We start from the raw sequence: 18,290 nt of genomic DNA on the forward strand, positions 1-18,290 counted from the left end.
ACTCCAGAAAGAGTAGTCCATGTAAATTGAAAAGGAAGTTTGCATGAAAGCAGCAGAATAATACTTTTAAATGTTGAAGGGTTAAGTTGAAATGTATTTCTTTTTAGAAAACAAAGAATTTAATTATGGATAATTATATACTCAGTCTTGAAAAGCTTAAACATTGTTATACAATGTAAATGATTTTTAGCCACAAGGTGGTAGCAAAGATTTATTTTAGAATCACTGGACACCCTCAGTCAGTTATACCAAACGATGTAGTACATCTTTGAAAGCCATAGTGTACAAGGAATGTAGGGAATATATATATTATTCCCTGGAGGTACCATTTCATCAGAAAGATTCTGTCATTGGTGCCTAGAGTTTCTATGACTGTTTGTACTTGCCTTCTCTCTTTCAACTCTCCATTTCCATTGCATTTTGTACATTTCAGATCAATTATACATTACAAATCTGCTTAAAAACTTCAATAATTCCCTAAACCATATAGAATTTAAAAATTATTATATTCACTCAACCAATTCAGTAACTATATTCTATTTACAAGACACTCTGATAGGCACTAGGAATGAAAACATAAATACATGAAACTTTGCATTTGGGAAATTACAAACATAAAGATAAAGCTGCAACAAATAAGTAGAAAAAGTCTGATTTGAGGACTGTTGAGCAAAAGAAGACTGGGGATGAGAAGGGAGTTCAACTACAGGCTTCTGGGCCTGGGATTGAGGAAAAATATCTGGGCTTGAGGGAGAAGTTTGAGAATTATCAACATGAAAGTATAATGGAAGAGCACATAGATATAATTTGTAAATTTGTTATTGACTTCAGTTTTTACACATAATTGCAAAAATATTGAAAGTCTATAGAAATGATTCATGCAAAATTCACTCAGTATACCTTCATTGCCTGCTAACATTGTGGTATATATATTTTCAGACTTATCTCACACATAAGCACAGCTTACATGTTCATACTCTATGTGTCTATCTGTATACACACAATAGAGCGTAAATGGGGTCCTCATCCACATCCTGTTTTTGTAAATGCAGTGCAGTTCGTAAGACCAGGGAGGTGGAGAGGTCAGTGAATGAGACTGGAAAAGAAAAGGCAGGAAGCTGTATAAAAATCAGGAGAATAGCCACATATGGCAAGAATTGAATGATTTTTAGGAATGAAACAATAATTTGGCGTCAAATTCTGCAGAGTGATTAAATGAGAAGAGAAGAACAATCAACTGGATTTGGCAATTAGTATCCTGGATGGTGACATCTGCTCAAGCAGCTTTAGCCGGAGTGCTAGGGGACAAAGAGGGATAAGAAGTAGAGGTGCAGTGGCAGCAACTTTTCCTGTGAGAAGATTTTTTTGAAAAGACACTATTGGCTGCTCCTGCCAACTCCCGCTGGCCTGACCCTAACGACCTCTCCTGCCCCCCTCGTGCCCCACTGGAGCGGCCTGGATGCCGGATGTTCCCCAATGACCCCACCCCTGGCACATGACCTGGGTGCCTGACTCATCTTGGGACGCCGGGTAGGCTGCAGGCAGGGGTTTAGGGCAGGTGCCCCTGGGATACTCCCAGGCTGCCCCCAGACACGATGTTTGACCATCTAGACAGAGGCTGCTGTAGTGGCATTGCTGGCTTCTGATCAATCAGCTTCCTCCAGGAAGTCCGTTTGTGTTGAAGGAGACCACAAACAGTGTGGAGGGCATGCAACATGGCAGAAAACCGAGAGCACTGTGGGGCCATCGAGGCTGAGCTGGATCTGGTGGAGTACACCCTTCAGAAGTGTTTGCCCCACTGCCTGCCCCAGAGGCCCAATGACATTTATGTTAACATGAAGACTGACTTTAAGGGCCAACTGGCTAGAAGCTGCTAGACCAGGGGTCGCAGGATCAGAATGCGTGCATTGAGATCTACATTAATGGCTTCGGCCTGGCTATGAACCGTGCAATCTACATTGCCTTACAGCTTCAGGTGGGCAGCTTCGGGTCCTTGCAGGTGGCTGCCAGTACCTCCACTGTGAAGGTTGTTGATGAGCTGGAACCAGAGACTGGTACACAAGAGCCACTGACCCGCATCAGAAACAACTCGGCCAATCACATCCAAGTCTTCAGGGTCACACTCAAGTAAAAAAATGAGTCTGGCTCACCTCATCCACCCACCCTCAGCAAGGCTCAGGTGTGACTCTCCTTGTACTGAGTAGGTCATGGACCTCCTACTAGAGCTATATAAGGAAAAACTTGCCGATTCATAGCCTAAAGGACTCTGAACTGAGAGGGGGAGAGTGTCTCTCATTGGGCCCAAGCTACAGGCCTTCCTGAATCTTTGTGGTCTGTAACCAGCCATTGTCCTAGGCAATAAAAAGTATCGAATTGTGTTAATGCCTACCCACCCCACTGTCATGGCCTCTCTCTGTGAAGTCTGTGTGTATCAGAAAAAGAGGGGAGGAAACTTGGGGAGTGTTTAGGTGCAGGAGGGGAACCTGAGTGCCTTCACAGAGAGTGTAGATTGTAAAATGGACCTTGTATCATAAACTTTAGTACAGTGCAGAAGCCTGACAACCCAATAGCTATTAACTTAGCTATTCAAAGAAACGGACAGAATCCTAAGCATATATTACTCAGAAACACAAAAAATTGACCAAATATGTGTTCAAATGTCTACTTAAATATCTACTAAGCTCATTCCTTTTGCAGACTTAAGGAAAGAAAGGTACATTATAAATATACTAAAAAATGAAGTAGAAATAGTTCTAAGATACAGATTGATTGACAAAATAAGGAAAAAATGGCTTATCCATACAAGATATCAGCCCTGGACATTAGCTTAATCTTAAACTATCTGAAGACAATCACTCTATATATAGCTTTTTAGAATAGTCAACAAATAATTATAAACTTCCAGTCTTTAAAACTTTAATGAGCATGACTGGTTGAAATACTACCAGACAAATAAATCTGCAAGTAGATAAAATTCCTAGGATAACACTGACATATAAAACTTGATGCAAGCACATTGGATCTGATAGAAATAATGGTTACCAAAGAAAATTCCAATATCTTGTTAAAATGATAACACTTTATTTAGGCAAGAAAACAATGGATCAAATCTTGTTTAAACCTTTATAATAAAAAAAATTATATTAATGAAATAATTTCAGTAAGTTTAACATTAAAATGGCAAAATTATGAATGGTTAGTGTAGAGAAAATTGATCAACAGATTAAACTCATATAATCGCAGCTATTCCTCCAAACATATTCATACAAAAATGATCAATTTTATAATAGTTCTGATGAAAATATTTTATATGCATGAGCAAAAGGCAAAATGATCTTAGAATCAAAATCTAAAGTTAAATACCTATTAGCTAAAATCTGAACAAAATATTCTATATGTATATTTTTAAAGTGTAATAAAGACCTCTGATGCTTAAAAGCAAAATTAATTATTTTGATAGGATTCAGGATACAGCCAGTTATTCACTATTAATTTAACAAACATTTGCTAGGGGACTTCTAATTGTCAAACTTGTGCTTAGTAGTAAGAACCAAATTGCTGTCAATATGAATTTCTGTAAAATTTATAACTCTCAATCTGTGAAACTTGTGATTGTGTAACATAATTATAATACAGTTTTTCAAATAAAAACCGTGACATACTTTTACACGAATGCTCCTAAAACAGCTTTACTAATACTTTTGCAAGTCTTTGGTTCACAGCACATTTTTATAGAAACTTTCTCAACTGATGCTCCCAACAACCTACTTCAAGGCTAGAAAGCATGTGACACGCCCAAGGTTGTACCTTTGGACGCAATGTCAGTCTACTTAATCCAAATTCTGGTTTTTCTCATTACTTGTTTATGATTTTTATGTTAATATACAACTGCTCTTATTCTTCTTATTTTTATTCTTTTATATATTGATAAAAATTCACATGCTATATAAATAATTTAATAATTTTAGAATTACCTTTGGGAAACTTAGAAACAAAAAGATTAAATAAAGATTTCTTACTGACAAATCAAATCTAATACACATTTTACATTTAATATAAGATTAAAATGTGTGCTTTCAAAAGCAGTGCAATGAATTAAATTTTAGAGTAACTTAATATATTTTCTAAAACTACTGAGACAGGTTAAACCAAAGAAAACCCGCCACTATCCCTAAGATTCTTTGATGTTGTCAGACCATGAAAGGACTGGAAGGTTCTCCTCTAAACCTTCCACCGTCGCACTTAAAACTCATGCTGTTTCCCTCCAGGGTTCTAACTTGTTCTATTCTGGAGATAAACTAGGTAACCTGTAAATTTTAGGTAATGAAAAGCGCACTTGAACTAGATTGTGGGGTGAGAAGGGCTCCAGGTAGGAGGTGTAATTTGTTCTGGACCTTGAAGAATGTGTAAGCTTTAAACAAGAAGAGATTGGAGAAAAGAGAATGCAGTGAACAAAGCATAATGGAATCATGGCACGTACTGGGGCAAGAAGAAGTAGTTCAATCTGTACAATATAAGCCACATGAAGTGAATTAACAAAGGGCTGCCACCATCTTGTGAAGATCCTTGAATCTGAACTCTCTGGCTATACCTGAACACTTACCGGGACTTACACCCATTTTCACTGGATTTCCTCCAAACTGAGGAGAAGGAAAAGCAAAAAACAAAAACCAACATCCTCTCCACGCATAAACAAATGCTTCACTTAGTTTTTGACCACGTCTGACCATTTCTAAGATCTTGTTCTATTATTTATTCTTTTCTAACATTTTAGATCTCTTTGTCTACCAGGCTTTTTTCCCACCACAAATTATATTCATGCTGTAATCTTCTCTACTGTAAATCAATCAATCAATAAAAACTGTTCCTCTATTCAGACTTCCTATGGAGCAGATTAACAGATTAAACAGATTCTGTCCTGTATTTTTCTTTTTTTTACCTAATACACGTGTGTATATATAAACACAAGATAACTGAAAGAGTGGCATCAAAACTGTGCCTTAAGTTTTACATTTTTACTTGCTTTTTAAGTCTATGATCCAGTAAAATGATTTTAAGACCCACAAATGGATCACCACTTACTTTGGTAAACATTGCTTTAGATGACTCTTGTTTGAGAAACATAAGATCAGATCTTTCTAAAAATACCCAAACAAAAAATATGTATCATCTGTGTGCCCAGTAATTCAGGAGGGAGGCTTTCGTTTCCCACTAGAGCAGCCCAGCCAGAAGGGTTTCAAGGGCTCTGGACCCTGGCTGCTTGGCGTAATTTGGGCCCACAGGACCAGGAAGCAAATGAAGCTGTATGTCAGTTCCTACCACAGAGCCTGGTACATTATTAAACCCTCACCTGTTCTGTGCCTGAGAACCTCTACCAGAGCCCGATGCTCCTGAGTGTAAAACTATCCCAGCTGCATTCAGCAGGCGAGAATGTACACCTTACCCATTTGTCCTGCTTCTGAGAGAAAGACATTTTAAAGCAGACAAATTATTGAACACAAAATTATTTTATGGGAAATATTATAATAAAATACAAGGTCTGGCAGAAGTAACGCCTGCTTGACTGTGGTTTGTAGGGTAATAAGATGGGTGTAATCATTTATATTTTTAATTTGAACATTTCATCTAAAACATCATATGGTGTGCTTGAATGTGATACTGTTGTGTTACAGAATTACATGCTTATGATTTTGTAACAAAAGATATTGTAATAAAAAAGTGGTGTCATTTGTGCCAGATCCTGTACTTATTAGTTGGTCATGAGATAATTTAATGAGGACTCTATAATAATCAAAGCAGAATGTGTTAAGAGGACTAATGAGAAATAAGATAATATTGTAATATAATAACAGAAATGTTAAAGAAATACAGTTTGGGGGAAAATGTTTTCATACTAAAATAACGCTGTGAAATATCCTCCCATGGGAAGTGTGAGCACTTCAGTTATTCAAAACCAGCCTGGAAACAGCATTAAAAAAAATACCCCCGGGAGTAATTTTATACAGTGGTTGAGTCGATTAAGAGCCTAATAGGCCTTTACCATATCTACTTGTGATGACAAGTAAAATAGCAACTTTCACATAGTACTTGCCGTTGGAAAATACAAATTAAAAAATAACGTGACCAGTGCAGGTAACATGATTCTTTTCATAAAATATAGTCACATTTTACTCACCTATCAAATAATAGGAGCAATGATTTCCAAAGAGTTTGAAAATAAAGAAGGTTATGAAGTGTTCTCAGGATCCATTGCATATTTTTATTCACACATATTACTTCTCTGGACAAATAATTCTATAAGCGGAAAAGAGGAAAAGAAAGGGGGCTAACGTAATAAAAAGGAAAAAATAAATTGGAGGGAAAACAGAAAACATATGCTAAGCACTGAAGGGGCATCGGGCTTTAATGGGACCAATTCAAGGAGTATTCATTCATACTAAAATAAAAAAGAAATCTACATGTTTCTGTTTTGAATGTGTAAAGACGTACATAATTGCTCGCTCGCTCTCTATCTCTTTTATGAATACACATCTTTTACTGGTAGCAATATCATTTTTAAGATCTCATGTAAACAATATTTCACTGGTTAAGCTTTTGAATATCTTTTTCATGATATTTCTGTTCATTATTCATCATTGAAATTAAGTAAATATGTTGAAAGATAATAATGTGACCTACAACTCCAGATACATAATATTTATAGTATTGTATACTTATTTTTAAAAAATGGAAGCCTAAGAATCTTTGAAAACAGCAAAAACCAACTAAATAATGTCTAAATATGTGCATGGTTATGCTTATAGATATGATTTCTTAATTTTTAATATTTTTAATAATAGCTGAGAACATGGGATCATTCTGTTCTTTTACAATCATTACTACATATGACAACAAAACAATTCAGTGCTTACTCAGTTCCAGGCTGTTTACATTAAATAATCCTCACAGACCCCTGGCTCATATGGTTCAGGGGATTGACTGCTGGTCTGCGAATCAAAGGGTCACTGGTTCGATTCCCAGTCTGGGTACAAGCCTGGGTTGCAGGCCAGGTCTCCAGTTGGGGGCATGCAAGAGGCAACCACACATTTATGCTTCTCTTTCTCTCTTTCTCCTTCCCTTCCCCTCATCTAAAAATAAGTTAATAAAATCTTTTTTAAAATAAATAAATAATCCTCACAGGAACTGAGATGGGTGCTTTACTATCCCATTTTTTCAGATTAGGAAAACAAGGCATAGAGGAGTTTATTAACTTGCCTAAATTATCACAGCTGGTAGGTTAAAAAGATATAATTCAAAGCCAGGCATTCTGAATCCAGAGCTCATGTCTGGAGCTCTGTCCAAAGCATTTTAAAATAAGCTATTCTATAGTATTTGTGAGTTATAGAATTTATACAACAGAGCTGTAATATATTTTGCGGTACTTGTATAGTTAACTTGAAGACACTTTCAGGTAGAAATTGACCATTAGTATCTTCTCAGTAAGTGTTCTATTGTAGCCAAAGTCAAGTCTTACTTTAGTTCCAAAGTGCCTAGTACAAAGTTAGTATATACTTCTGTGGTTACTTAATGTGTATTTGTTGAATAAATTATACATTAAAATATCACAGAGAAAGTTGCTCAATAAAAGGGGGTGGGAACAATATTTGAAAGCTACTTTTAATGTATGGAGAAGATTTTAAAAGTGTAATTAAATTTTTATTTGGAAATTATTAAAGATTCGTATAACACTGAGAGATCCCATGTAGCCTTTACCTGGTTTCTCCCCATGGTGATACCTTGTAAAGCTATCACACAAATACTGTGATGAGAAAATTGACATTGCTACAATCTATGTATCTTACTCAGATTTCCCTAGTTTACATGCACGCATTTGTGTATATGTGCATTTAATTGCATGCAATTTTGTCGCATGTCTCACTGCTATATGTAACTACCATCACAGGCAAGATACAAAACAGTTTCACCACTATAAAGTTACCTATTGTACCCTTTAAAACCAAGCCCTCTAGGTTCCCCCCACCCTTCCTTAGTCCCTAATGACCACTAATTTGGTCTCCATCTCCATTCTTTTGTCATTTCTAGAATGTTATATAAGTGGAATTTTATAGTATAAAGCCTTTTGGAATTGTCTTTTCACTCAGCGTAATTCCCTGGAGACTTATCCAAGTTATTTCATGTATCATCACTTCATTCTTTTTTATTGCAGAGTTGTATTCCATGGTGCATGGGACCCAGTTTGTTTACCCTTTCACCACTGAAGGACCTCTGGGTTGTTTCCAGTGTTTAGCCAGTACAAACAAAGCTGTGATGAACGTTTGTTATGTGTTTTTGCATGAATGTAAGCATTCATTTCTGTGGGATAAATGTTCAAGTGTGTAACTGCTGAGTCATATAATAGTTGCATGTTTAGTTTTATGAAAAACTTCCAAAATGTTCCATAGTGGCTGTACTATTTTATATTTCCACCAGCAATGTATGATCGATTCAGTTTCTCTGCATACTTGCCAGCATTTGGTATTGTAATCATTTAATTAATTTATTTATTTAAAAATATTTTATTGATTATGCTATTACAGGTATTGCAATTATTTTTAATTTCAGCCCTTTGGATATGTGTATAGTAATATTTCATTGTGATTCTGATTTTCATTTCTCTAATAGCAAATCATGTTGAACATCTTTTCATGTGCTATCAGTTACCCTCTTTGGTGGTATGTAGGTGGCAAAATTCATTTTTCATTTATACATCCCCTTCCGTAAAATATCTATTCCTCTTTTGCCTATTTTCTAATTGTATTATTCTTTACTGTTGAATTTTAAGTGTTTTTAAATATAATCCAGTTACTTATTTTGGTTCTTTATGTATTCTAGATACTAGTCTTTTGTGTGGCTTGCATATGTTTTCTCCAAATTTCTCTTAAATTCCTTTAAAAAGTCTTCAGTGGAAAAGTTTTTAATTTGATGAGGTTTAATTTATCAGTTTTTCTTTTATGGATTGTGCTTTGGCTTCAACTATAAGAATTCATCCTCTAGCTTTAGATTCTGAAGATTTTTTTCCTAAAATTTTTACAGTTTTATAATTTACATTTAAGTTTAGGATTCATTTTGAATTAATTTTTAAATTTTATGTAACATATGAGGTCTAGTTTAAGGTTTTTTTTATGGAAGGCTATCTTTCTTCCACTGAATCATTTTTTCACTTTTATATTTATAAGAATCTGTTGGACTAACTCATATAGGTGTATTTATTCTTCATTTTGTTCCACTGATCTATATAAAGATATTTTAAGATATATTTAATACCAAGAAAAATAAAGAGAAATCCTTCAGCAGAGGTCAGCAAATATTTTATTTAAAGGTTCAAATAGTAAATGTTTTTGGCTTTGTAGTTTCTGTTGCAACTATTCAGCTCTGTTGTCAGGAAAAAGCAGCCATAAACAATACATTCACTAAATAAGTGTGTGTGACTGTATTCTAATGAAACTTTATTTATAAAAATACACAGTAGATTGGATTTGGCCTATAGGCTATGGTTTGCCAATTCCTCTTCTGCAGAAGAGAATAATGATTGAGGTAAAAATCTAATTGTCCAGAAAGTATTGGATATTTGTAAAATACTGCTAAATTCTCCCCTATACTACAGTGATTAACATGCTAATGTCCTCATTTTCATCTTAATTAATATTTCTCACTTGAGTAATGTATAAAAGCACTTTAAAAGGAAAGCACTCTTGTAAATTACTTTTTACTATGTTATAACAATATGTAAAAACATAAAAATAAGTATAATTCTATTTTGTTTATAGCTCTTATGTGTTTATGTAAGCAAAACTATGAAACAAAGAAAATAGCATTCACAAAATTAATTTGATGTAATAAATGAATTGCTTATTCAATATAAATAACTTCCCTGAGTTGAAAATGGTAGTAACTCTTCAAAAGCAGAGACTACTTAGTTTGAAATGACTAAGTAATGACTCAATTCTGCATAACTTTTTCCTATTAAAGTAGTCTTAATGCCTTGTTAATTCAATATACTGTTATGATATTTGGCTATCATTTGGCAAAACTCATCAGTTATAGATAAGTGGCTATTTTCTTAAACTCTGACAATTAAAAGCTCTTTGTTGTTATACTCTTATCATAAACCCAAACTGTGTACTGAATTTGTGAAGCAGTTCTTAGGTTTAAGATGATCTTCGATGACCCAGAATATACTTATATTAAATATTATGTATATTAAATCATAAAGTTTAAAAACTCTTGTAGACAATAACCCCTGTTCATATGTACACAAAACATCATTTAGGAAATGTTGAGCTTGCATCTTTCTATTTAAAAGCTGGGAGCAGTCTTTTGGGAAAATAATATTTGCCTAAACATATCTATAGACTTCTGAAAAAATGAGTATATGTAATTTACAGGTATTTGCTTTGGTACAATTCATTTATTCTGAAGGATTCATATGGAATCATTGTCACTGGACCTGAATTCTAGTTAGTATTATAGTGTTCTTCTAAGATGTAGCATAAGGCATTTTTGTATTGTTATTAACAGGTATTCCTTGAATACCTACTGAATGCTAGTATTGGAAGTGAAAATAAAATTAATGGTTAGCCCCTGCCTTTGAGCAGTTTTGAACCAGTTTAAGAAACAAGGAATTAACATTAGATTATAGTATCTGTAGCTAACATTTATCAAAAGCTTACTGTTGCCCTGACCAGTGTGGCTCAGTAGGTTGGGTGTCATCCCACAAAGCAAAAAGTTGCTGGTTCAGTTCCTGGTCTGTGAGTTTGGTCCCTGGTGGGGGTTTTTAGGAGAAGCATCCGATGGATGTTTCTCTCTCAGACAGATGTTTTCCTCTCTCTCCCTCCCTTCCCCTCTAAGTTTCTATTGAAAAAAAAAAAAAGATTATTTTTCAGGTCCTATACTGGTAGGATCTTTACATGTATTAAATCGTTTCTTCATACAAATAACCTTATAAGGTAGTTACTATTTTTTTCACTTTTACAGAAGTAACTAAATGACAGAGAATTTAAGTAACCCACCGAGATACCACAGCTAAAAGTGGCAAAGTTGCCGTTCAAACCAGGCACTCTGACTCAATAGCCAGTGCCTCTGATCCTTGCTCAATATTGTTTTCTCCAGAAGGGAAGTAATACCCTTCGGGTCATTTGATCATGAACAAGCTTTGAGTCAACGGACTCTCCAGGTTGTATATGACCATCTTGTACCGCATACCAATCCAATCAATAGATTAACATAATCATTTAAAAAATTGTATAATGGGGGAAATTATTTGGTCATTTATAATGGTCATATTTAAAAAAATTAGGAAAAGTCTCTACCACCTAAACACCTTCAACTTTATTTTGGGGGGCTCCTTCAGAATGACTGCCCCTGTTTTTGACTTCCTTCCAGTTGGAATGGTAAAGACATTGCATTTATTTATTTATTATTTATAATTATCTTTTATAGGTTATGGTATTACAGTTGTCTTGATTTTTCCCCCTTTGCCCCCCTCCACCCAGCGCCCCCCACTCCTTCAGGCCATCCCCACACCATTGTTAATGTCTATAGGTCATTCGTATAAGTTCTTTGGCTACTCCATTTCCTATACTGTACTTTACATCCCCATGGCTATTCTGTAACTTCCTATTTGTACTTTTTAATCCCCTCACCTCTTTACCCATTCTCCCCTTCCCCAGTCCTATCTGGCAACCTTTTGGTAATTAACTTATTTTCTCTTGCTTTTAAGAGTCTCTCTTTCTCTTTAACCTTCGGCCTTTTAATAATGGTATATCGTGGAGTGGGCCTCTTTGCATCCATTATAACTGGGACTCTCTGAGCTTCCTGGACTTGCATGTCTATTTCCTTCACCAAATTAGAGAAGCTTTCTTTCACTGTTCAGGTAGATTTCCAATTTCTTGCTGTTTCTCTTCTCCTTCTGGAACCCCATGAGGTGAATGTTAGACCTCTTAAAGTTGTCCCAGAGGTTATTTATACTATCCTCATTTTTCTGGATTCTTTTTCTTCTTGCTTTGATTGGTTGTTTTTTGCTTCTTTATGTTCCAAGTCATTGATTTGATTCTCAACTTCATGCATTCTACTGTTGTTTCTCTGTAAATTGTTCTTTATTTCATTTAGTGTATCCTTCATTTCGGATTGGGTTTATTTTATATTGCTGAGGTCCTCACTAAGTTCCTCATAACCTCCTATAAGCATCCTTATAACCAGTGATTTGAACTCTGCATCCGTTTGCTTATCTTCATTTCGTTTAGCTCTTTTTCTGGAGTTTTGATCTGTTCTTTCATTTGGCCCATGTTTCTTTGTCCTTCTTTTGGCAGACTCCCTGTGTTAGTTTCTGTGCATTAGGTAGAGCTTTTTGACTCTGTGTCTTGGTAGTGTGGACTAATGTAGTAGGTGTCCTGTAGGGTCCCCTGGCACAGCCTCCCCATCACCCAAGCTGGGTCCTCAAGGTGTGCCCTTTGTATGGGCTGAGTACACCCTCTTTTTGTAGTTGAGCCTTGGTTGCTGTTGGTAGATCAATGGGAGGGATTTACCCAGACCAGTCAGCTGCAAAGACTGGCTGTGGCCACTGACCACCAATCTTTGCCCTTTGTGGAGGATCAGCTGTGCAGAAGCAGGATAGTGGTGCTCCAGTGTGGTCTGTAGCTGTCCACTGGGTACACTGGCCCTGAGGTTTCTCAGGTGGTACAGGCCAAGATCAGCCCCCACCTGTGTTTTGCCTGGGGTGGTCTGCCTGGGCTGAAAGCAATCAGAGATGGCTGCTACTTGTGCTGGGCTTGGAGATTCTCAGGTGAAGCCAAGTTGTTGACTATAATCTGGCTGCTGCTAAGGCTCCCTGAGGCCAGCTATTACTTATTTGATAGAAGTTAGGAGCCAAGACCAGCCATTCTTATGTTAAAGCAGCTTGGGTGGGCCCATAAGTAGGGTGAGGTAGAACCTCTGTGGATCTCCAAGGTGGGTCACACAGTGTTAGCCAGGTTGATGGAGTCTCAGATATGGCACCAGCCTGGCTCTGTGGGGGGAGGCTCAGCAAATGGACAATGGCTTCTGCTTGCCCTGATGCCAGACAGTTCAGTCTTTCTTTGCACATTACTGGTGCCCTTCAAGCTGCCACCCTGGTCCGCAGCTCAGAGGGTAGGTGAGTCCATGTGTGGGTTCCCCAAGAGGAACTGCTTCGGGCTCTAGTAGCCTCCTCCACTGACTCAATACCTGCTGGTTTTCGCAGCCAGAAGTTGTGGGGCTTTATCTTTCTCCCACTGGAACCCTGAGCCGGGGGCCTGGTGTGAGTCTGGGACTCCTCTCTCCTGAGATATCCCTCCCAAATTTTTATCTATGTGTGTGTGTGGCCAACTCATTCCATGAGCTTGCCCCTCCTCCCAGTTTGGATGGATGTGGGTTAATTCCATAGTTGTCAGACTTACATTCAACTGAATTTCTGACTTTCCTGAATGATAGTTGTTCTGTATTTTAGTTGTCATTTTGATGTGGCTGTGTGAAGAGGCAAGCCATGTCTGCCTATGTTGCTATCTTGACCAGAAGCCTAATTTCCATTCTCAATGACAATGCATTTAATATGGAGATTTTATATCCCGAATCTGGCCATGTTAAAATATAAAAAGGCTCAGGAGTACAATGCATTGTGGTCAAATGAGCTTACTATAGTTGGAAATCATTTGGTTTATATTGATATATTTTAAAGGGTGTTTCTGTGCTCAAGATAATTTTGATCATTGACACTTTTAACATTCATGAGTTCGTCCAATCAGGGATTAGAGTATTATTTTTAAAAAATAACTTCAATAACAATATTAAAAGGACTTAAATTTGATATAAACATTTTTCAATAAATGCATTATTACTATTGAGTAAAAATCCAAATACAAAATTTAGCTAACCCCTTTTCAGTGCTGGTTTGATAATTTGGACTTTTTCTTCTAAGTCTTAGCCATTTAATGGACAACAGCACATCACTATAATTTTATAATTGCTTGTCCATATTTAACTAAGCCATAGAAACCAAATGTTAATACAGTAGTATCTCAATTGCTCTAGTAAAAGTTTTATAGTCTTATTGTTTTTTTGTATCTTTTTAATAGTTAATGTAACAATGAAAGTATTATACAAGTGTGATTTGCTTGGTTGTGATTCTCAGGAAAGAAATAGCATAGATTTTATTGCTTAAAAACATGCTTTATTGTAGTCATTTTTAAACCAAAAATATATCTCGACAACGCGCACACATAGTGGTGTATACCAGAATTCATCATGAAGAAGATTACTGGTTCTTGGAGATATTGCAGATTTGGTTTCAGACCACCGCAATAAAGTGAGTATCGCAATGAAAAAAATAATAAAATCCAAAATAAAGGCATCCTGGGGTCAGTAGGAATAATGAGAGTAATGAAATTAGAGGAGAAATAGAATGAGTTTCAGTAAAACATGAACATTTATTAACTGATTTATATACATAATATATATCACATTTGTTATATATGTATGTATAAATACTTGCCACCTTAAGCTATGTATCACAATGTTAATTACACATATAGATAATAAGTAGATTTATGAAATAAAATTATTTCCACTTACATAGTTAAGCAAGCAATTGTTCAAATGTTTACTGATTCTCCGCAATTTTATTGATCAATTTAATCAATTTAGGAAATTTTAGTGACACCATTTTTATTTGATTCAGAGATGCATCAGCTCCACATTGTGACATTTTAAAATTGAGGTAAATGGTATTAATCCATGTTAAATTTGCAGCCTCGGTGTCAAAACTTTGGTACCATGTGATACATATTTATCTAATTGTCAACTCAGCTAGCTTATTTGTAAATTGGTAACCAAACAGAAGCTTAAATTTTAATTTAATTTCCAACCATAATTGCAGCCCAAAATTTATAAAATTATTACATTGGGAAGCAACATTGAAATGATAAGTATTGGGTGCAGAAGAGCTTCCCATAGGTCTGAAAGATGAGAATTTATTATAATTTGAGCATATCTTTGTTGCTGGAGCATTATCTGCACATTTTAAAGCATCAACTAAGTGATTTACCTAAGTAGAGGAAAAAAGACACAAGAAGATAAAGGTCAGTTTCATTTTGTCATTGAGACATTTGAAAAGGATTTCTCGTCTCACTCCAGGCAAAGGAATTAAAGACAGGAGAAATTTTCAAACCTCCTGGAACAGATCACAGAATTTTTAAAGCTAGGTAAGGTTGGTGTGATGATTCATACATCATGAAAATCTATATCTCAGAAACTGAGCATATGAACTTCAAATGCTTGCAGCTAAATTCCAAAAGAAACTGTTAACTTCCAGGGATACATAAATCCCACAGGGAAAAAAGGAAACCTGGAATTTAACTTGATATTTTTTGATATGGCAGAAATTATACAGTCAAGACTAAATGTGCTAAAGTATAGGATGTAAAAAGCAGTATTTGTCTGTTATGTAACTGCATATGCCTGGCAGTGATTCAGGAGAAGCTCTAGATTCTAGATTTTTAAGGACATTCCTATTTTCTCCAGGGGAAGGAAGTCTTATTACACAGCTAACATGCAAAGGCCTCTAGCCTATAAATAGGGTGTCTAACTTGTCTCCTAAATCCGGATGGTAATTCCAACAGTGGTGGTAAGAATGAGAACAAGAGCTAAACAGTGAGAAGGAGATAATGAAAGTGAAGGTGAAATGAATAGATGGCCTCCAATAATACTTGAGAGCCTAACAGAGGAGCCAGTAAAAAGAGGCTGAGAGAAGGTAGAAGAGAGGAGAGGAAATTGATGAAACATTGGGTCATGGAAGCAAAGCAAAAGTAGTGTCTCAAGGAGGGGAAATCAACTGTTAAGTGCTGCTGAGATATTGAGAAGGATGTAAGCTGAAACATGTTCATTGAATAACTGAAACGTAAGGAAAGTGGTTTTCCTGGGTAGTGAGGCAGAAGACAGTTCTATTGCTCTGAGAAGTTAATGGGACAAAAACGTGGAGACTGAAATAACTTTTCTGATAAGTCTAAATGTGTGGAAGATATGAAATGAAGGAGCACTTGGGGCTGAAAGATTTTTTAAAAAATTAAATGAAAGAACTTAAAGTTATAGAGGAGTAGAGTAATTCACTGTGGTTCAAACTACAGGTTATGACTTTTTTGTATGCAGTAACATTAATTTAGTGAGTAGTGACCAGCATTTAAAAAAAGATAAAAAAATAGCATATCATGCATGATACAGTAATATCTTATGAAATTTTGTTTAGGTATGTATAAATTGTCTACTGCTATTCATAGTAACATATATTTTGGAAGGCAGCTATGTTAACCACTATACCACCAATGCTGTGATATATTTTGTATAATTATACATTTTACTTATATATGTTACAGTATGTTATATATGATGTTTACATTTAGTACATATGTATAATATGTATATATCAGGTTGCAATGTAATATATATTTCTTGTTGTGGGACATAGTGATAAGAGAAAGATTACTCTGAAAACTAGAGGATTACATATTAGCATAAATTCTGGAGCATGTGGAAGGGAAAGGGACTCAGATGTACAGGAACTGGCCCTCCAGAGGTTGGAGAGCACTAACTAGTATGGCTCAATGGGTTGGACATCATCCCACAAACTGGAAGGTCACTAGTTTGATTCCCAGTCAGGGCCCTAGTGTGGGTTGCCCACCAAGTCCCCTGTTGGGGGCGTGCCAGAGGCAACTGATTGGTTTCTCTTGCACATCGATGTGTCTGTTCCTCTCCCTCCCTTTCTTTCTTTCTTTCTAAAGATAAATAAATGAAATCTTATAAAAAGAGGTTGGAGAAACATATACTTTTTAGAAATCAGTAATGCAGAAGGATAAGATGGGTACAGATGCATACTACTGACTGCTTTGGTAGCAGAGAGTTGCAAAAAGTCCTGTCTGATGGCTGTAATGACTCTAATTAAGAACAATGCAATTACCAGCTGAGGGTAGAGAGTAGAGAGAGGATATTGTGGTCTGTAAAGAAGAGGGGAAATCTGAAATATTTGTTACGGAAATTAGATCAAGATGACTTGAGAAGTATATGTGTTAAGATTGTGGGTTGTCAACGTGGTTTATAGGAATGCCAATTCATTTACGAATGTTCTGCTGTGCCAGTGTAGACACAGACACAGACGCAGGTGATGAGGATTGTCGGATTCAGGAGTTTTTTTAAGTTGGATGCTTTGAAAGAACAAATGGACAAGAAGGTTAGTGTATTGGTATCAAAATAACTGAAATAAAAGATTTTAGAATCCATCAAAAGTATAGGAAATTTAATATTTTGGAAGAGAGTGGAGAGGCTCAAAGAGATTGAAGACCAGTGAAAGTTGGGTTTCCTGAGCAGGAAAATGGAAAGTTTCATGAGTGGAATGTAGTGATTTGAAAGTTGAAATTTTTTTAGTGATAAATTCTAAGGAATTGGCAGAGATAAGATATATCATTGGTGATAAGAAGGTCAGGAAGCCATAAGTATGATATTGAATAGATTGTCCATATGGACATTGAGTTTTCTGAGATGATGGCAGGAATCCAGGAGAAAATGATACTTTGATATAGGTATCAAAGTCTTTAGTAAAAGCAATGAATTAGCCAGGACATTGGTAGATGACAACAAGGAACAGGAGTTTTTCAAAGTGCCTGGTAAAGCTTTTGTGGAACAAGGGAACAATGAGAACTGAAGCCCTACTTCTAACCCACGAGCTACCAAAGAAGAAGATACTGCCTAAGAGCACCAGCTGGGTTCAGACTGCCTGGATTCCATTGCTGGCTTCACCCCCTGTGTCTCTGTGACCTTGAGAAAGGTACTTAATCTCTCCATGCCTCAGATGCACATCTGTAAAATATGGATAAAAGGATCAACCTTGTAGGATTGCTATAATTAAATGAGATAAATTCCTGTATAGTATAGGTATGGTGCTTGTATATAGGAAATGCATGATAAATGTTTGCTATTATGATTGGCTATTATTCCTACAGTGTTAAATAAACAATTTCTCCTTGAGAGAGTTATAGAATGTTCCTTAGTAATCATTCATTGTTAAGTTAAAGAAATGTTTGAATAAGCTGATAGGATTGTAGGGATTTGCTGGTTTTGTAGGGAGAGTTCCAGATTTGTTTTTGGAGGGAAAGGAAGTGTGAGTAGGAGGACAGGTCAGGGGACAGACACACTAAGATTGGCAGAGATGAGAACAGAGCTAGGGGTAGTTAAAGAGCTTGTTTATCCCCAGT

At 36.0% G+C, this 18,290-nt stretch overlaps 1 pseudogene; it reads left to right on the plus strand.

The window, feature by feature from the left end:
• The first annotated feature begins 1,709 nt into the window (after positions 1-1,709).
• Positions 1,710-2,131, plus strand: LOC112300546 (ribonuclease P protein subunit p20-like; annotated as a pseudogene).
• Positions 2,132-18,290: the final 16,159 nt, after the last annotated feature.

Source organism: Desmodus rotundus, chromosome 5, assembly GCF_022682495.2.
Source record: "Desmodus rotundus isolate HL8 chromosome 5, HLdesRot8A.1, whole genome shotgun sequence".
NCBI classification, from domain to species: Eukaryota; Metazoa; Chordata; class Mammalia; order Chiroptera; family Phyllostomidae; genus Desmodus; species Desmodus rotundus.